This window comes from Aphelocoma coerulescens, chromosome 1, assembly GCF_041296385.1.
Source record: "Aphelocoma coerulescens isolate FSJ_1873_10779 chromosome 1, UR_Acoe_1.0, whole genome shotgun sequence".
In the NCBI taxonomy this organism is placed as follows: domain Eukaryota; kingdom Metazoa; phylum Chordata; class Aves; order Passeriformes; family Corvidae; genus Aphelocoma; species Aphelocoma coerulescens.
Window position 1 is genome coordinate 62,263,044 of NC_091013.1, and position 21,343 is coordinate 62,284,386.

The following is a 21,343-nucleotide window of genomic DNA, read 5'->3' on the forward strand; positions in this document are numbered from 1 at the left end:
GTAGTCAGGAAAAGTCATCTAAGAAAGCCTCTCCCCCTAGGGACAAAGACACGTGCTTACTACAAGAAGAAAGGGCATTGGAAGGCTGACTGTCCGATGCTGAAGAAGACACCCCCAGTTCCCCAGCTCCCACTGGAACAAAACTCAAACTCAGAATGATGGGGACCAGAGGCTTCTACCCCAGCAGAGCCTTCAGTTATAGCCAGGCTGGGGAAAGATGATATAGAATTTCTGGTAGAAACCAGTGCGGCATAGTCTGTGTTAAATACTTTAGAAGGGAAACTGAGTCATGAAACTGTTCATGTCGTTGGGGCTACAGGGGTAACTTTTTAGGATTTTAACATTCCAAAATTCTCATATTTATTTTCATGGTGTATTACTACAGTACTAGCTCAAAAAGTACTATTTACATGCAAATTCATATATATTACATGAATTATAGATTATTAACTTAGAAATTTAATGTAAGAAGCATAGGGCTAATATAAGTGGGGGAGAGGAATGTTCTTTTATAAATTATTTTTGAGGCATCTTAAAATCATCTAAGTTTCCACACTCTGCATAGTTTAAGCAAAAATGCAAAGGTAAATACTGTGGTACTTATATTTATAAAAGCAAAACAAAAATCAGGATGACTTAATTCTTAAAAAATTGAAAATCTATTTGTCAAGACTGCACGGCATCAGCAAGGTACCCACATGCTCCAAACAGCTTGCCCCTGCATTTGTTCGTCTGACTCAGTTACAGCTAACACGGGAGGAGTGGTCTCCACAGAACTGCTTTTCCAGCAGAACAGCTATGAGTCAACTTGCTTCATGTCTCTGCACCTAAGAGCCTAACTGCCTCACTCTGGTGTGCTTTTTGGGGAGGTAGGAGGGACCACACCTCACCAAAGTACTGTGAAAAGAGAGGAGCAAAAGTGAAACCAAGCTGACCGACAACCGCTGACCACGTCCCCAGACAGAAAGAAAGAAATTGCCTCCATGGATTTCTACTGGTTTTAACCACCTTCAACAGAGGGGAATATGATTTTTAATTCTACCATATCCCTTTAATAAACACCCCAAAGAAGACATTTTCCAGATAACTGAGGAATTTTTTACAGTGTTGACTTACCAAGCAGAGCACAATAACCAGCTATTCTGTTTGTACTATGAGGCAGTACAGTGCAAGGAGTTAATAATTTATCACGGCATTGCTCTTGGCAACTGACCATAACCAACTTCTAAAATTCTTCCTCATTCTTACATTTTTAGTCTCAGCAAGAATATGGATGGCACCCTTAGAATCTCAACCCTACCAGAACACTTCCTAGCTGAGGTAAGAGGTTTAATCTTCGCAAACACCTGCTTTCCTTCTGGATTGTTTCAGGCTCAGAGCAAAGGTCATCATTTCATTTCAATAACCTGATTTAGCAGACAGGAATAACTAGAATATTTTTAAACAAAGCAAGAAGTTAACATTCTTTCAAAACTGCAGCAGTGCATTTCTCATCCCTGCATTTCCTTCCCCTTCTTCTCACAGAAGCAAAAAGAACAAAAAAAGCCCCAAGTTTCTGCCTTCACCAAAAGCTTTTATTTGCATGTGATCCCAAAATAACAAGCAAACACCTTTTCCTCCCATTTTATATTATTGAGACTTATTCCCCTACATAACTTCGGGCAATACTAAATTTATTAGTTAACACATTCTTCTTCTCAATCAGAAGCATCTAGCTGTGGTGTTCAGATAATTCACTGGAGACCAAGTTTTGATGTGACATGTAGAAGAGAGTTAGTCAACCATCCTAAGTATTGCTTTGCTGAAGCACTGGCCATGAAAAATTGTCTTTTTCCAAGGACAACTGTGCTACTTCATCCTTCCCCTTATTGCTCAATCCCAGCTCTTACAAACTCCACACCTCCACCACTCTGAAATCAATCCCTAATCTGGTTCAGTCAACCAGCCCAGCAACTTCTGTGGCATCGACATCTGACTTGTGAACTTGGCTCATCTTGGCTGAACCAGATAAGGAAAGGGTTGCTCTCACTAACAGCTTGGACTGCGGATAGGAGGGGAAGGCAATAAAGCACTAGGAAACAACCTATGCTGTCAGCTAGAAAAAATGAGGATGGCAGTCCTCAAGCAGCTGGATGAGTGCTCCTGCCAAGGAAACATTCAGGAATGACCATGCCCACCTCTGACTGTTTCACTAAAGGCACATTTTAAATTAGACTGGTGCAAGTTTACATGCTCACAAAAATGTATGTCTGGAGTTTAAACTGCAACTTTACCTCAACTAATACAGCTTTACTGTTGAATCTTACCTAAGGGCAAGCTAAGGGCCTGGGCAGATGCTAAATAAGCTGTTTAAAGATTTACAACCCATCACCTCCAGAACAGTTCACTATCCAGAGTAAAACTTGCTTAGCCCAAACCTCCCTCCCATGCTCCAGGGCACATCCACGCAAACTGCTGCTGTGTGGGTTTAATCGGATGTGCCACCAAGCCACCAGGGAGGTTACACACACTGCCTTCACTTATGAGTGAAAAAGCAGCTGGTGTGAGGCTGAAGCACCTTCAGTGTGCACCTAAGCTCTGTAAGCACATGGTGTGTGAAAATACCAGAGCCAGCATCAAGGTGCTAGCATTATTCTCCCATCTAGTTAATAAATACCGGGCTTGTTCATGACAGACAGTGTAACAGGTTCTCCCAAGGCAGCCTCTGTCAGAAAGAAACTGCTTTCTCCACACAATAGAAGTTTCACCCCACCTAGAGATCCTCATTTAAGGCAGCAAAAATGAACCCACAAAACTTCCCACTGATTTTTTTATATTTCCTTTTTTTACTGCCATGTTGCATCTATGCAGCATGCATGCATCAGTGGTTCTGGGTTTCCTCTCTCAGGGCAATGGGTTTTTACCCAGCTATTTGCAAGTAATAACTGCTACCGTCTCTCCCCTCAAATGCACAGATTTTACATTATCATATATCAAGAAATGTCATCACAGTTTTTCTGTTTATGAAGTCTTGAAGTAAAAATTAACAAAATGCTTCCGAAGCCCACCTGAACACAGGGCACCTGTAAGAGAAGCTTTAAACATTACAAACACCAGAATCTAGACACAAAATATACCTTTCTAGCTACATCACTTCAAAAGCATTAAGCCTTTTCTGCATATACTCCTGTTATAATTAAAAAACATTTGCAAGTCCAAGCTCTTGTAGTCTGGCAAAAGTTTTCCAACATTTCTTAGTGTTGAGAATTATTTCTAGTCCAGTACCACTGAAACAACATTTAATGCATGCCGTTTAAAGGACCATACTAAAAGACAATTAGCTTTTTATAAAAACAACGGTAGAATGTTGCATTACATGAAGCATTCATAATCAGATATATGTATTTCAGAAGGGCACAAATAGGAAAATATTCTGCCAAAAGTAACTTTCTTGCCGCTTTTTTCCCTCTGGAAATCCCTTCACAGTCAATTTTTAAATGGTCTAAATAAATGGTTTCTGTGTAACAATCATGGAATAGTTTTTGTGAGAAGGGACATTTAAAGGTCATCTAGTCCACTCCCCTAGAGTGAGCAGGGACATCCTCAACTAGATCAGGTTGCTCAGATTACAGCCCCTTCAGACAAATTAAAACTGTGTTTCACTTAGTTGTTTCAAAAAGCACTTATTTCATTGTTGCTTTTAACTGATACTAAAAGAAATACACTTTTTTCACCGAAAAGGACCAGCACTTTCAAAAATGCAGCAAGCCATCCTCAGCAAACTTTAGACTGTTTTTCAACATAGAAAGTTTCATTTTCATTCATATGTCTAAACCACCTCTTTTCTGTAAAGAAAAAAGGTCCCCAAATAGCCACTTCCTCTCCACAGTTCCTTCTTTTCCCTTTTTGAAATAAACATAAGTTGGTCTTTTTAAAAAAAACCCAAACCAACAGGATGGCCTCTCAATAGCTCACCACCAAGAGTACCTGGAGCTCTTTGCTGGGCTCTCATAGCTCTTAACAAGCTGGTTCGGAGGCACCTCGAGACAGGGAAGTGAATTCTTGCAATGTGTGCAGTTTGCCACCCTTTGCCCTCCACAGCCCATAAGCTTCACAATTATTTTCTTGATAGCTAATACTCTAGTTTGCATGCTTAATTTACAGGCATCAGGACAAAGCTTGAATAGTTACAGAGAGTAAATAGTTTACAGAGGCTCTGGAGACGTGGAATGACAGCACAAAACAGAAAATGCATCAAGAGGATGCGAGTGGATAATGTAACCACCACCACCGAGGACAATGCCAGGCAAATTCTGTCATCAGCAGACAATGTGCTAGCCCTGGTGCCTTCAAGACACAGTTTTCATGAAAGCTCTTCCTAAGAGGGTCACCTTCTGGTTGGAAAGACAGCCTCCACTAAAAACAAACCATGCCATCACATCCTTGGGAAACTATTCTTGTTAGCTCCAAAATTATGTAAGGCAGCACATGTAGCAGGCACAAAGGGGAAAACTGACAAGTATCCTTGAAAACTTGCTTTTAACTTGAAATTGAGTCTGGTTGGAAGGGCAAGTTAAATATTAATTTTCTGACAGTGGTCAGCACTGGGTATCACAAATTGTAACTGTAGTTTCACAATCATATTTTGCTGCTTCTTTCCCTAACGGCAACTTAAAACTGAATAAACACCAAGACAGCTGAAAACTGGAGAACAGCAGAAGCAACAAAGTTCAGAAGAGCAAGGTAGTTTTCTTCTAACCTGTCAGCTCTATTCATTCTGTCCAAGGATCGCAAGAAAAACACAAGTAACTCTAGAGGTATATACAGCATGACAAAACTGTATACGCAGCCACAATATGTAAAAATATTTCTCTCAAGAGCAGACAACAATTTGAATCACCCAAGCTCACCCCTTTCTTCCAGCATAGAAACTCAAGTGTTGTGTGGGACAGCATTTTTACTGAGCCCACTTCAGAAGTCAAACCACTACCACGCAAGAAGGTGAAAGAAATGCGGAAGGAGCTCACAAGTGAGGCGATGAGACCGTTAGTACACTAACGGCAACATTCAAGAAGTGCAGAACATTCCCCTCAAAACAAAAAATGTATTTGGTATACTCACACAGAAATGCTTATGATGAGTTAAATATAGGGTGTTCTAGAAATAGGCTAAAATGTCTAATTATAGAAGAAGACAGTGACATTCAATCCATCCCAAAGCAACTCTTTCCCACACTTTCCAAACTATGTACTTAGCATTCCTATTCCTAGCAGATTATCCTAACCATAATATCTTTTCCCCCAATACAAAGAGAAATACTTTTTACATGCAAATTTAGGAATTGGAGGTTCTTTCCAGGCAACAAAACTACTATCATTTTCACATTGAGGCCTGCTTGAACCTAGTACAGACTCACACATGACACAAGAGGAGTGATCTCTTTTAAGGACAAATAAATGACCTGAGCTCCAGCCCTTTGACTCAACACTGGACATGGCTAGCAGGTAAGGCCTAAAGCACATCAAGGTAAGAAAGCATAAACTTTGGTCCCTATCCAACGGGATCCTCTCAGCACAAACACTGACACAGTGGGAAGCTTTGCCACAGGACAGGCTCATATTGAAGAATAAATAATTTTTACCTCTACATGGGTTAGCCAGGTCAGGTCAGGAAAGTAAAAATGTCTAGAGCCTTTCACATGGCTGCTGCAATTTTGATAAGCAAAAGACTTAAAATTCCAGTATGTACAGTCTCTGTCAACTACTTTATCTGTGAAGAAACACTTAGGTAAGATTTAAGAAAGCAGCGTTTAAGTAAGATTTAAGAAAGCAAATAATCTCTAAAACACGTCAGTGGCACTAAAATTGTAAGCACCATAAATCACTGGCATACGGTAGTGAAGTTTCAGAGCTTATGGTGCAGATTGTAACCATGGCTGGAAAGGTGAACTCCACCTCCTGCCACTCCTGTGCTGAATCACCATGGTGGGGGAAAGTCCTTGCTCCTTCTCACACACCTAACAAAACTCCATCGAATTACCAAAACTGTCAGTGGAAACAACAAAATCTTCAAGCAAAAACTGAGATATTTTTGCTAACACCTGCAAGAAGAGAAAGCTGTTTTGGAGATCAAAGCTTCTCCTCTGACTCAGAGGGAAATCCTCCATTTTTCTTTCTCTTCTATCAGCTCACTGAGCACAGTCCTGCCACAGTTCCCTCCATTGAATATGGCTGTGCTGAAAAGCACCTCATTTATTTAGTTTTTTTCATACATAAAGTGACCAAAAAGTAACACACACAACTGAAGTATGAGTTTGCAGCAATCCTGAAACATCAGACTATACCAGACCAACAACATTCTTCAAATCTGGACATCTACGTCTTTTCTTCTTCTCATTTGAGGACCAAGACCATGGACTTGACATTTCTAATCTCCAACAGATGAGAAAAGAGCACATTAGAAAACCAACACTTCTGTAAAAGCATGGATCTGGAAATAATGTTCAAGCTAACTGGCATCTAACGATGCCACTCCCATGGCTCATCTCTCAACAACCACAAACTCAATCCAAATTGAAAGATCCCTGCCTTGGGGGTGAAGAGGGAAGGTGGGAATTTTTTTTTTTTTTTTGAGACAAACATGGGTTTCAGCTACACAAAAACTAACACCATTTCTCTGTACCTTCTAATCCACTTCTCTGCCTTCTAGATCTGTCCAAGCTGTCATCTGTAAGTCTTTCAAGTAACTTTTTTCTAGCTCCACCACTGTACCGCAGATGCATCTGTAGCCCTGGCAAAGTTCTTGTACAGCAGCAAGAGAGACCAAACATGGCAGCTTTTGCCTTCAAAGAGGAACTGCTCTTCCCTGAAGCCCTGATCAAGAGAAAGTAGCAGCAGCCACTTACCCTTTAGCACACAAAAAGCCTTCTGCCCATGATAAGCAGCTGCAGCTTGGGAGATGACTTAAAAAGAAAAACTTAAAACCTCAAGTTTTTAAGGCTGGATGTCTCAACAGGGTCTGGTGCAAAAGAAAGAAGGGCAGAAAAGAGATAAGGAAAGGGAGAGTCATGTTCTATAAGTTGCAAGCAGAGCCGTAGGATCTGAAAATAAAAGTCAAGATGATAAAAAGAAAGATGCAAATACATTTAAGAATTTTTCAGAAAAAAACTTCTATTACTAACTCAAATAATTTTTTCCAAGTAGTTCCTCTGTAATTTTATCTGTCATTTTTCAACATGTAACAATGCATCAAATAAATCTCCCAAATCCTTGCAAAACTTGTTGCTTTTAGAAAGAAAAAAAAGCAAAATGTAAATTGAAAAGATAGTGGCAACACATTGCACTGTAAGATGTAGAAGGAAAATATGTGTGAACACCGGGAAGGCTGAAGACAAGAGACAGCCTAGCCTAAAACATGACCATTTACTTAATGGTTGCCTCCCTCTCTCCCTCCCCTGCAACTGATCACAGCACTAAAAGCAAGACTCCATTATACTTCTCAGATACAGGCTCCATACAGTAAATGAACCTATAAAGTATTCCCCGGTGAACAACAGCTCAAGTGCCCTGTCATTTAATTTTCAGTAAGAAGATACAGAATTTGATTTCTCAAGTGAAAGACTGAAATATAGGGTCCAAAGTTATATACTCAGACAAAACTTCTAAAGAAGAACACTTTAGTTCAGCAAAGGTTTGGAAACAGTGATTCTTTTTCAATATACTGTGCTGGAGTTCAGAAGTACATAATTAGGAGAATCAAGGCAATTTTCATCCACTGAAAGTTTAAGAAGCAATTTAAAGCACCACAATTACCTCCAAGATTTTCCTCTCCCATTACAACTACCACTAAGCCCACTTTGTAATTGCTCTGCCATGTACACCATCACCATAACTTCAATTTCTTAATCATTTTGAGGAAAAGGTGAGTACCTGCGCGCGTAACAACTTAACTCCTTCTATTATGAAACGACACCGTAGCGGCTGCCTTTGAATAGCTCTGTTTCTGCAGAAAGAGAACTTCAATTGAAGGTCGCGGGCGCAGAGAATGATCTATCTTTGAAATTAGATTTTGAATCTGCCATTTTAAAGTCGCCACGGACCACATAGGGCGAAGAGCAATGGAGCGAAGGTGCTCAAAGCGGCAGCGCTGATAGCCAACACTGCCCGAATCGCCCTGGACCGTGCTCTGCTCCATGCTAGCCGAGTCCAGGTACACGCATCTTCAGATTAATAAAATTTCGTGTATTTTACAGTCCGCTGAGCGGCAGCTGGAGGGCTCAGACCGGCAGCCTGCCTGGCACCCCCTCACGCTTAAAAAGCGACAAAAGTATAAAACGCAGCAGAACTGCAAACCAGCTGTCACACTTGTGCAGCGCGCTGCTCAGAGAAACACAGCCGCGGTGCCCTTTGCCCGCAGCAACAGGCTCAGCTTCAGGCAGCTCACGGCGCTGCTGCCCCGAAACGTCCCTTTACTCACGGCCCAATTTATATTTCGCTTTTCCCTGGTGCTGCGCTCTTCCTGAAGTTCCCTCTTCCCCGCAGTTTCTCCCGACGGCTGCGGAGCGCTGCCCCGGGCGCGGCCGCACGTCGAGGCAGCGGCAGCCGCCGCCCGCAGCCCGGGGCGCCGCGTCCCCCCCGCCCGCCCGGCTCTCGCTCCCCGGGCAGCACGTACCGCCCGGCCGCGGGGCCCGCGGCGCCGCCCCGGCCTCCCCGCAGCGTCGTGCAGCTAAAATGGCTCCTGTCGAGAGAGGGAAGTGGTGCCCGGGCCCCGGACGGTGACTCACCGCGGGGCCGGGCGGCTCGGCTCGGAACGGCACGACACGCCCCGGGGCGGCGGCCGGCGCTCCGCCGGGCCCGGCCCGCAGGTGGCGGCGGGGTGCGGGGGGGGCGGGCTGGCGGCGGCCGCGCGACCCGCCCGGGCTCGGCCCGGCCCGGCTCCCCCGTGTGCGGAGCGCGCCCGACCCGGCCCGCGCCGTCCCGCCCGGCTCCCCGCCGCTGCCTCCGATCCTTACGAAACATCCCACCCCGCTCCCCTCCATGACTAATAATTCACAGAGTCAATTAGGTTGGAAAACACCTGTGAGATCATCGTGTCTAACCCACAACCAAACACGCCCTGTCAACTAGGCCATGGCACCAAGTGCCACCTCCAGGGACGGGTGACTCCGCCACCTCCCTAGGCAGCCCATTCCAATGTCTAACCACCCCTTCTGTGATGAAATTCTTCCTAACGTCCAACCAAAACCTGCCCCGGCACAGTTTAAGACTATATTCTCTCGTCCTAAATTAAATGAACAAACACGTTTCTGTGGAACATCTCATCTTTTCAACCGGTATCATCTTGCTCACACCAAACTGTTTAACCTCTGAAAAAGAGCAAAACTTTGGAGAGCCCAAAATGCTTGAGGAAATTTAGTTAGAGTGCAGCATCCAATGGAGCACAGACAGCAAGCCAGTGCCAGAGCGAATCCAGTTCCCTGGATTCCCAGTAAATTTCTGATATGCTCTTCGTGTTCTTTAAACAAACCCTCGTGCCTAAAAAACACCACCATGAAAGCCAACTAGCCCACAGCAGTGTAGGCACTTGGGATGGGCTCTACAATCGCATAGGGCCTCCTGAAAGGCCTGACAGAAGTGCAATCTTAAAAACGTGGTGCAGAGGGTGAGAACAGAGTTAATTCCACCTTGTTTCAGAAGGGTAAGCACGTGCTCTGTTTGCAGGCTGGCACGTGCACTGGTTTTCCACAAATTCCCAGAAAGGCAGAGTCCAAAGCAGTGCACTGGCCATAAGGGAAGGTATGGCACAAGAACCCAAGCCATGCAGCCAACTGAGAGGGCATAATGGCAGGGTAAGGAGTTGGGAGGCGAGGAGGAAGCAGCAGGAGCAACCTTGCAATGAGCAGGGAAGATGAGAGTAAAAAAATCCTGAAGCTACTTTTGGCAAACACATTGAGATAAATTCAAATATATTTCAGCACAACTGTCATTAATGCTCCCAGTAATAATTAAACAGTAGTCTCACAAGTTTTGCACTGAGCAAAACCCATAGTTTTATGGACATTAGTACCTCCAACTACTGGTTATGCTTAATTACCAAGAAAAAAATTTTGGGGTTATTTCCAAGTAATTGAGTCCTTATGACACCTGCATGGCACTTAAAAGCAAAACTGGGTCCCAGTTTATTGTTTAAAGGGCGGTTATCCACATATGATTTTATTAGATGTAGTTTATCATCCTATTTTTGCAGCCTGCTTTAATGGAAGACCTGAAAAAAGAAGCAGCAGTACATTTTTTTAATGACTTACTGATTAAACATATCAATTAAGTCAGTACTTAAATATCTTCACTACAGCTCTTTATCAAAATATGACTTCATTTGTATTTCTCAGTTGAAAAAAGGAGAAAACACTGTGCCGTTATTTTAGTCACTATATATTTTCTACCTCTCACAACAGATGTATATTCCTTCTCTCCAACAACTTAAGTCTAATCCAATCTTACATCTAAAAGCATTTGTTTCTTGTGCTGCAAAACCCTTTGCAAATCATGGGGCACGGAGGGAAGAAATCTGACCCAGGTGCACAGCGGTTACAAGGAACTGTAACATTGGCACAGGGAGAGCACCATTTTAATAATTAAAGAAAGTCTAATAGTTATGGTTTAGAGGGGGAAGAAACAACGCATTCTTATCCAGGCAATCAACTAAATTGAAAAATCATTTTGTAGTGATGTATTAGCACAAGCTATGCAAACATTTTGCCGTTTCTAAGCTAAATCTGGAAGCAGTACTTTTTTGAAAAGCATATGTAAAATGTAAACATATTTAGCGAGAGAGAATGCAGGTGGATGTTCATCCCTGGAACCGTATCAGGTTTCTTGCTAATTATAATTTTGGCTTGAAGAAGAGGTGACCTTGCCCATTGCTGGGATGAGTATTTCCACGAAACTTAGATCACCATTTGCCCAAAAGACATAGCTAGACACTGACCAACAGCACAGCTTTAGCCAATTTAAACCGCTTTAGCCCTCCACTCTATCCCAGCCTCATATTCCTTGCACTGAGCTACTCCCCCCACTGTTTCCCAGAGCAAATATTTGTGCAGCCGCACAGCAAGGCAGAGGGTGGAGTCCACAAGCAGAAAACTTAAGGCTGCACAAATAAATAAATAAACAATGCATAACACAATTTTCACATTGCTGTTGGCCCCAGCTCCCAGAGAAACACATGCCAAATCGTGCTCCAAGGGGAGCAGTGCAGCCAAGCGGGCTTGGGGTGGCAGAGACCTGGATGTGGCTCTCACTTCTGCTGGCCTCAAGAGCGACCCCAAGCAAGCTGCTTCTCTTTTCTCTCTGGTAATTGCCTCCCTCCTTTGCAACTGGCTTTGAAAGCTACAGGTCTGCAAGGGCGGGATGGGATGGGCTACCAGGGGGCACAGGAGCAGACCAAAGCAGTTCTCCTGCACAAGGGGCAGCATGAAACTCAGAAGCCATGTGAGGACAGACCAGAACGATGTGTTCTGGAGGTATCCTGCCCCACCTGAAAGACATACTACTTAGCCTCATAAAAACAAGCCAAAAGGAAGGTTTGTGACTGTGTTCAGCTTTCATTTTTAGATGGGGCTTGGGGAGGAGAAAATACTGTTTTTTGAAGAAATGGGAGCAGAAAATTTAGATCTAGAAGTTCTTAGTTTTTTATTTTTCTGCTATATTATACACAAGTTCACCACATGAGAAACCCTAGCAAGCTCCCATTTATGTGATACCCTGTGCAAAACCCTGTGGTACCATTCCTAAAGCAGCTCAAGATGCTGTAACTCCACTACTGCAAGAGGAGATCCCACCACCCTGCTCTCAGCTCAGGCTCATACAATCCCCTCATACAGCCTTGGAGCTTCATCAAACTCTGTCTCTAGACTGGATAAAAGTCTGATTTGAGAAGCTTCTGGTTTGCATTTGTTTTTGTAGGATCCCAGTATCTCAAGCTTTGCAAAATATTTCATCTCAGGCATCCCTGGAAGGGGAGGAAAAATTGTAACAATCCCATTCACAAGCACGGCCCAAAAGAACACCTGAGCAATGGATATGCCCAAGATCACACTGTCTATGTATAGAAGGACAACACATGAACTAGCTTTTACCGAAGTCTTAACACCTAAACTCCTGCCCCTTCTCCTTGTGTACAACACCAAGGAACACTAGTAGCAGTGCTATCACATTTTAATCCAATAAATATGATATACATCTCCATGGTGTTACTGTCCTGGTACTTTGGGTTTGCGGGCTGGCACCTCCTGTGGGAGTAGATACACAGACTGACACTGCTGTGGGTTTTTAGTGCTGCCAGATGCATAATGACCTAAATATTTACACATGGAAAAATTGCATCAGGAGATTATAAGGTAACTTACTCCTACGCACAAAGGAAGTCTCTGCTGGGACTTCAGGTACAGAAAAATTCTTACCATTGTGTTATTTAAAAACTTTATCACAAATTCAGACAATACACTTCTGATATTTTTAAGACAACTGTTTGCCATCTAAAAACTTGCATTTTCAGAGATTTTGATAGAAAAGCATCTCAGAGAAGAAATGTGGATGACACAGAGCAGCCTGTGCAGCTATCAGTTCTTAATTTGCAATCTAAAGGTATGCTTCAGTGATATTTTAGTGCACACTGTGAAAGCAGAGCACAATGAATTTGAGAAAAAACAGTCTACTTTTATTTACACTGTGCTGGCCTTCTGAACTTTAGTTGAATTGTAGGAAAGGAAAAGCTGGTAGTAAACAAGTACATATAAAAAGGCCACTATACTTTTCAGAGGGAAGGTATCCTGGCCATCCTGTGTTTAAATGGAATCTTTCAGATAGTAAATGTCATCTTTCAAAATACACAAGGGAGCATTTCTCAAGTCTACGGTCACATAAGTCTCCAGAAATGATGCTTTGATAGCAGAAGGGCAGGAGAGGTGTCTGAAATTAAATGGATTCACAACCAAACACCAGGCAGCTTTAACCTCATACATTTTATGCTTCCAACTTTGCCTCCAGTGTTTCCTATTGAAGGCAGATTTGGCAAAGATGCTGCCTTAGCCAGCAGCACAGCACCATCCCACACAGCTACAAACCCCTGACCTTGTATAGCCTTCCACAAACTCTTCTTGGATCACCTCTAAGGTATTCCTAGGTCACATCCCAGCAATGGCAAGCCTTTAGGAAAATCTACTTTTCCTCACTCTTTCAAGTTCCTTCCTTCCTCCTTTTGTTTGCCTCTGCTGAGAAGTAATGCTTCTCAATATTTCTGAGAATGGTTTAAAATCTCGGTATATTCTCCTTTCTACTGACAAGCAAGCTGTGGAGGAAAAGAATCGCAAAAATCCAGGTAGTAGATACAGCTCTGACACAGGATAATCTCTGATTCACTCTCAGCCAGAAACTACAGGTTCCAGCTTCTCCCTGGCACTTCTTTACCAACCCCAACCACACTTTTCCCTACCCATCCTCTCCTTGCACTGGTTCTAGTCCATGTGGTACCCATTAAATCTTCCACTGATCCTATTAAATGCCTTACTGTGGCAGAAAGCTGACTGGGGTGGATGGGGAACGCTGGCTGCTCTTGAATCAGCTCAGACTGATGAGCACTGCCAGCAAAGGACATCAAACCTCCCCCTGACATCAGACTACTACACTTGGGCCAGCACTCAGGTAAATTTTTCACCCTAAGATTCACATGATTGCATAACAGTCACCAAAAAAAAAAAAAAAAACAAACCAAAAAAAAAAAACATAAAAAGATACATTACTTGGGAAATGTTATAGGCAGAGAGGAGGGACAGAGGTAATGCTTAACCCATGACTTTCTGACCTGAGCTAGCTCTCTAGCTCTTGTTCTGTCCTCCCGCTGCACATTCCTTGCCTGTTTGTTTCAGAAAGTGCACTGAAATTTATTTAACATCCTATAAATACCCCTGCCAGGAGGTGTGACAGAAGTCACACTTGTAAACCCACAGCTCAAAGGCAAGTCACACAAAGAAATGAAAATACAGACAGGACAAATTTATACCCCATACTTCTTCTATCAGTGAGCTTTAGACCCCACAAAAGTCATGAAACAAAAAGAGTTAAACTATGATCTGCCAATGTTTGCAAAATACATGCAATGTTACCAAGTTTTCCCAGGTGAAAAATGAGAAATCATCATGCCTCACCTAGTGTTATTGGTAAGTACACTCAGACAGACAGTTAAAGCTCTAGCATCCTAAAATCCAACTCACTTATACTTTGCTAATTTCTAGTTCTTCATTCAGAGTCACAAAACTGATCCAAAAAGGCCAACTTTCCTTACACCTTTGAATGCCATGCAGACACTGTTCCAGCACACACCCTACAAGAAACTAGAAGGCAACTAATCAGAAGGAAATGGACAGAGGAATGCATTTTATACCAAAAAAGAGGTAACTCTATCTGGATTTACTTTTTTTTTCCAATCTAGAAGAGCTCACTGTTTGAAAAGGCACAACCTGTTTCTGAAACAAGGCAGAAAAATAGTATAATTGCAATTAAGGCCCAAGTACAGCTTTGCATTATAAAGGCAACACTATTTTATATACAGAACACCTCACTACAACATACTTGTAACAAACAAAGCCAAAATTAACTCATTTTTGTATGCTAATAATTATCGAATATCCCAAGAGAACCAGCAAGAGCATAGCAATATCACGTCTTTATTTCAAATTCTCACGCAGTATGTGTATCAACCCTGAAAATTCCTTTAAAATATTCTTTAATAAAATACAAGCCTGTACAATCCTGACTGCAGTAAGATTATGCTAAATGCTTAACTGGAAATGATCACTTGTGTATACAGCTGGTTTGAAAGACAAGTATTAGGTTGCCTATCTATCTCTTCAGATTTGCACTCAAAGCTTTTAAGCAAATACGGATTTCCCACTATTGTGCAAGAAAGATACAAAGGTGAAGGGGTACAAGACATGACGTAAAATTTATAAATGCTGATAAAATTCAAAAACATATGAATGAAAGAAAAGTTTAGACTTTCCAACAATAAGAACCAATATTTCCAGAAAGAAAGTCAGTTTGGATACTTGAAGTAGAACAGCACACCCAACATCATACCACAAGCTTCAGATCCCTCAATATTGTACTCCTTCAGAGCTATGCTGCATTAACAGGATGGTTGTATTTGCTCTGGAATCCTTGCAAGGATAGTTTTTGAAGAATACTGGCGTAATCTGAAACCATTAGAGATGTTACTACACCAGTAGTGGTAAACTTAGTCTTTGCTCTTTTCCTTTCTTATACACACAAACACAAAATCCAGAACTATTTGTAAACATGTTGTTCTGTAGTTTTTCTTCTTGATGTCGGAATGTTGCAATCCCTGATACAAGAAAGAAAACAAATCGGGGACATGAATGAACAGAAGTATATACCAAGTGAAACTATGTTGCAAATACATCCAGAAGGAACATAAAACCGAAGACTGGGTGAATTTTATACAGTCCAACAGCTGTTTTCTTAACTGGGACACTTTGTAGTTGGCTGAGGAATCCTCATTAAAAAGCTGTAACTGTATTTTTTTCCTCTGCTCATTCTGTGAGTCACTCATTACATTTTTGGATGTTGCAACACATTCATGAATAATAAACACATACTGGGAAGAAGAAAAAAAACCAAAACAGTGTTCACAGTGGATTTTTTGATGTCCATGTTTATCAGTATAAAAATCAAGAATGAAGCTGAGATTTTTAGAAGTTTCTATGCAAGGAATGCTATTAATCACAGACGAAGTATTTGGTACACCCAAAGACAAGCGCACAGATACGCGCCAAAGTTACAGCACGGTGGTGTCAGTATTGCTGTTATGGTTTGGCCTTTTTACAGGGCGGGAACAGAGGGGGAGGGATCATCATGTTCCCCATCAAACCCTCTCCTGAGGGAGAACAGCTAGGCACCACCCTTAGCTAGACAGTTCTGGACCCAAAGCTGCACTTCTGCAGCTGCCTCTTTTTTTTTTTTTAATTAATTTTCTTTTAAAGACCAGAGAGTTAGGTTGCAGAGGCTGTGCAGTCCCAGAAAGCCATCCGCGCTACAGGAAATTACTGTTGATGTCTTAAAGAAGTACCAGGGAATTATTTATCCACATTTGTGTTTTAGACAATAACAAAAAGAGCATCCAACAGATGCACATCAGGGTGGTTGCTGCAAGTTTTTCTACTGCTCCAGTCAGATGAAAAAGTGTTTATTTCTATTCTAATTTCTTTTATCCTTTCAATCCTGCCGCCTTATGCAGGCCACACTGGCTACCTCACACACGCTGACTCCCTGTAAGGATGCAGACCAAATTCATGGAATTAAAGGAAATCCAGATAAACATCATTTTTAGAAAAACGTTGAGCTAGAGTTCCACAAATATTTCAGATGCTTACAGGAATACAAGCGGGTATTTCTGCACTGCTCAGGATGTGAACACAAAGGAAAGGAAAGTGTGTTTATTACTGCTCTTCCAGCTGCTCTAATTAATGGAGAAGGATAAACGTTGTAACTTGGAGAGACAGGAGATAGAAAATAAATTGTGAAAAAAAGTAAGCTCATGTGAATTAATCAATTTTCCATTGCAACTCACTCAGGCAGAGACCTGGCTATTAAAGAACAGTTAGCTAGAAACGCAACCCGGTTACTTGCTTGTTCAGGAAATAATATTTTTAGTAGCAGGCTTACCTATCCAAATACATGCTACATTAACCAATTGGTGAATACATAAATCATGGAGAAGAGAGAAAAAAAGATAAAGACTGAAGGACACAAAAAGGAGGGGTGTTGAGGAGCTCACCGCTTCTGGGAAGGGGAACAGCCTGCTGGAAGGCCAACATTTTTATCTCTGAGCCACATTTCAAGTTGCAAAAACAACAGCTTCCATCTCTATGCTCATCTTCAGCCAGGCAAGCAGTCCTACCAGCAAATCCTGTGGATCACTCCAAGAAATGAAACCATCGCCTCTACTATTGTCACTTGCCCATAAAAGCAAGGTACAGCAGTTGGACATATCCTAAACAGGCACAGAGGTTCAGTTCCAAAGAGACTTGCTGCTACTGTGATGTGTTTTCCAAAAGCCTCCCAGGAATCATCTTTCTTGGTTCTGTGGTCTAGGGAGCCCTGAAACCAAAACTGGGAACCAGAGGCTATGAGAACAAGAAGACATTATGGCAGGCACGGTTTCACACATGTGATTTTCCTCCTGCTTTCCTAACAGAGGTCATTTTGTTATTAATGGAAGCAGCTCAATATTCTCCCCAAATAACCTGTCATAAAGACTCAGTATTCTCAATGCTACATTCAAAGTACTATATATACATTTATGTTTATTATTTCAGTCTAATATTATCTCTTTAGCATTTCAATATATATGTTTAATCTTATAATCCATTTTGTCCTGCATTTATTGAGGGGCCATCAGCTTTAAAGATATGTACGCTCTGAAAAACACCTCACTAGAATTGAGTGATTTCAACTCTCTCCACCATCAAGGAACAGATACCTAATTTGAAGGAGTGCTCGCATTCTAGGATGGTAGCCTAAATTCAGAGTGTTTCATCCACTGCTTCTCTGTAACTAATTTTATTTCTTGCGCTTTTCCTTTTAATGCTCCCCATTTTTAGCAAGACTCATTAGAAATGTTTTCCAGCTTTGCATAACAGACAAAAATATACCACTTGTGACTAAGATCACAGAAATCTTCCTGTGTGAGTAACTGAAGAGCAACATCAAACTAATTTAAATACTCAGAATAACAATAATTAAAACAACCTTTTTTAAGACAGTAGTCAATGATCTCACTGAGGAAGGGGAAAGAGAAAAGAGAATTACTTTGGGGGGAGGTTCATTAATTGCTCTCATCCTCAGGCCTCTTGGTTTTATGATATTAACCCTTGCTGTTTTGCATAAGCTAGGAGCAGCTTACTTCCTGCTACTCTGTTTTATGAGAAAATGAACTCCCCTACCCTAAACAAGCACCCTTTAATTCTTTTATTGCTAATCCTTACTTGCATGCAGCAGGCTGCTGCTTTCCCAGAAGATCCTAAATAATCTATCTCAGGGTTCTGGTTCCAGGTGGATTGTAACAGTGTTAGGTGCATTATTTCTACTTAACTTTCTGAAAATATACTTATTTTCCTTAATAGACAAAAATATACTAAATTTCCCCTTTCTAGTCAATATATAACATTATCCAGTGAATGTTTTCAAAGCTACCCAAGTGTATTATTCATGCACCATTCCGGCAAAAGTCAGATTTGGAGGTACAGGACTTACAGAACAAAATTATACAACACATTGGAAAATTCACCATAGAGCAAACAGGAAAAATGCTACCTGCATCATCAGAAAATGCAGATTTGCATTTTTGTGGTGAAATGACAGCTGGATACCATATAGGGAGAAAACGGAGGAGGGAGCACTTCACTTTGGGTACAAACCGACAGGTACAATGCCCAGGGGACAATTCATGCTTATAGGCAGAAAGGAGCAAGCTGAATATCTGATCTGAGGATCTGCAGGTCAGACTTAATGCAGCAAAAAGCTGTTAATCTACATAGACAAAGCAAAACAGAGGAATGGGGGAAACAGCATATAATCATTTAGTAGTTGTGTTGGCCCATTTTCAGTTTAAAACCATTGCCTCTCGTCACTATCTGACAGTATAAAAAGTCCCTTTCCCTCCTTTCTGTAAGTCACAACAAGGTCTCCTTGGAGCCTTCTCTTTTCCAGGCTCTCTCAGCCTGACTTTGCAGGAGAGGTGCTCTAACCACCTGATCACCTTCATGGTCCTCCTCTGGAGCTGCTCCAACAGGCCCATGCCTTTTTTTTTTGCTGAGGACGCCAGAGCTGGATGCAGCACTGCAGCTGGGGTCTCCAGAGGGGAAGAATCGCCTCCCTCACCCTGCTGGCCACACTGGTTTTGCTGCAGCCCAGGATTCCATCAGCCTTATGGGCTGCAAATGCACACTTGTAGGCTCATGTCCAGCTTCTCATCCACAAGAGCCCCCAAGTTCTTCTTCACTGCACTACTGTTGGTTTTTGTTACAAAGCTCCTCTCTTGACACACCATCAACATCACAGAATAGATTGAGTTGGAAGGGACCTTCAAAGATCATCTAGTCCACCCTCGTCACCACGGATAGGGACTTCTTACACTAGATCAGGTTGCTCGAAGCCCCACCCAACCTGACTTTGAACACCTGTTCATCCAGACCATCTCTCTGACTCTGAGCAGAGCAGATATACACTTTTGCTAGCTGTGCAAGCAAAGCCCCAAAAAGATATCTCCTTGTCATCCATTTATTTTCACTTTTATTAAACACCGAAAGTACAAACAGTTGAAATCCTCTGGGAAAAAAATAAGAGCAAATATCACTACTGAGATAAAACAGAGCTGGGGGCAGGCTGCTAATTTATACACTCTTTTTCTCCACATCCTTGATATGGCTTTATTGACTCACTTTCCCCATTACTCTCCCCTTGGATCTGATCGCTGGCACTAATCCCAAGGTAACAACCACACCTGACTCCCCAGAGAGTTGCTCAGGGCTTTCTGCACCTTTCTCCTCATTTATAAAGCACAGCAAAGTAAGTCTACAAGGAATTGGAAGATCTTGAGTTTGAGCTCTTAGTCATATCCAACTGGGAAAGCTCTGGTGCTTCACTGATGGCTACCATTCACTTAGAAAATCTGATAACAAATTAGGTGAAAAAACTGCTTGTCCACACTTCATGCATTTAGCCTCCTCAAAACTACATCACACTAACACAATGTTTAGGAGACAAGGGGAAAGAAACTTAAACTGTAATTACAGGTGACTGGTCTTCAATGTTATTTGGTAGCAGCATTCAGATTTGAGTCAATTTTTCTCACATTTAGCAAAAGGTAACACTTGGTTCTTAAAAAGGATACAAAAAAAATCCTTCAGTAAACAAATATCCACACACTAAGCTGGATGAGAGGGATGTAAATTTCTCATTATGGGTAATGAATTAAACTCAACATTCTGCAAGCACTGATCTAGCTCACACTTATTCAATAGGAGTTTAAATTATCACTTTGCCACTTTACCAGTGGGACTATTCAATTTCTTCTGCATCTCATTTCCCTGTCTCATATCCTTACAGTTAGAAGCAGAAAGCTAGTTTGGATTGCCTTTTTCTACTTCCTTCCCTTTCTCATTTGTTTTACCTTATTTTCTTTCATTCCCAGCTCTATTCCCCGTTCTTCAGGCATATAAATGAACATTCAAGACACATTTTATAACAAAGATGATAAAATTTGATTGTGGTGGCTCCAGAGCAAAAGCATGGGGACATCTGGTTTTAAGCCACCCAAGCTCTGATCGTGTTCCAGTCAGAATCCACATACAACTGTCATTTCCTCCCTGCTTATCTGGAGATGGTAAGTAATATTTTTCTGGCAGATGAAACCAGTAATCCCTAAAAAGGGATTCTTCCCCAGAATGGTGAAAATAAAAAACAAAAGCCTTCAGAATTTTTACGTGTCTCCAGTTCAGTAACAAACTGAAAGCTGTGATTTAAAAATGAAACTAGGTAAGAAAGAGGGAGCACACAAACAACAAAGTACCAGGGACAGTGTTCATAAAATAGTGTTCATGCCACCTTCTCACATCCGTCCTCCAATTTCTTTAACACAGTATCCAAATTCAGTGGCTTCCCTAATACTTCCCATTTAGGATAGGTTTCTCTGCTAAATCAGTCATCCTGCAAATGTGAACACAGTGCTATGCAAAAGAACCACAATTACGCGTTTTCTCCCTTAAACCACACCTGCACAAATACTTCTGCCTATTGAAACACCTATAGCATGACTACTGCTCAGTCTGATAATAACATATACAGAATGGAAACTTGTTTCTGAACATACATGTTCCATCTCCAAAAAAAAAGAAGAAGAGATTTGGTATGGTTATCCACCACATCATAAACCAGAAACTCCAACAAACTAGTGTCTAACTACAGTTAATGTTGCTACATGTCTTGATGTCAATCTGAAACAAAGAAAGTGTGAATCCATGTGACCTAGAGGATTAAAGAATTAAAAATATAAGTAATATTCTTGACAGGTGTTGATGCAAAGACATGAGACCTGAAACCTAGTCTGAATCTTAAAGTATGTGAAGAAGTACACAGTATTTTGCAGTAATTCTCCACAGTAAAGGCATTCTCTCTATAAATACTTTTTTTTTTTCCCTTCAGGAAAACATAGAATTAGTAGTTTTCTTTGACTAGTGTGTATAGATTTGGGAAAAGAAGAAAAAACCCCACCTCCCTGGCAAACACAG

At 41.6% G+C, this 21,343-nt stretch overlaps 1 protein-coding gene across 7 annotated transcripts in view; it reads right to left on the reverse strand.

Annotated features, from left to right (window-relative positions):
* The window catches only part of ELF1 (E74 like ETS transcription factor 1), an 89,807-nt gene that overhangs the window by 58,748 nt on the left and 9,716 nt on the right, over nt 1-21,343 (reverse strand). For 2 of the 7 annotated variants that reach the window (XM_069009645.1, XM_069009573.1), the window contains exon 1: nt 8,650-8,755. The exons of 3 other annotated variants lie outside the window; for them this stretch is intronic. The gene's annotated coding sequence lies outside the window, so the exon portion shown is untranslated. Of the gene's footprint in view, nt 1-7,907; nt 7,981-8,454; nt 8,548-8,649; nt 8,756-21,343 lie in introns of those variants that run through there. 2 more of the 7 variants (XM_069009595.1, XM_069009613.1) reach the window with 2 other exon arrangements.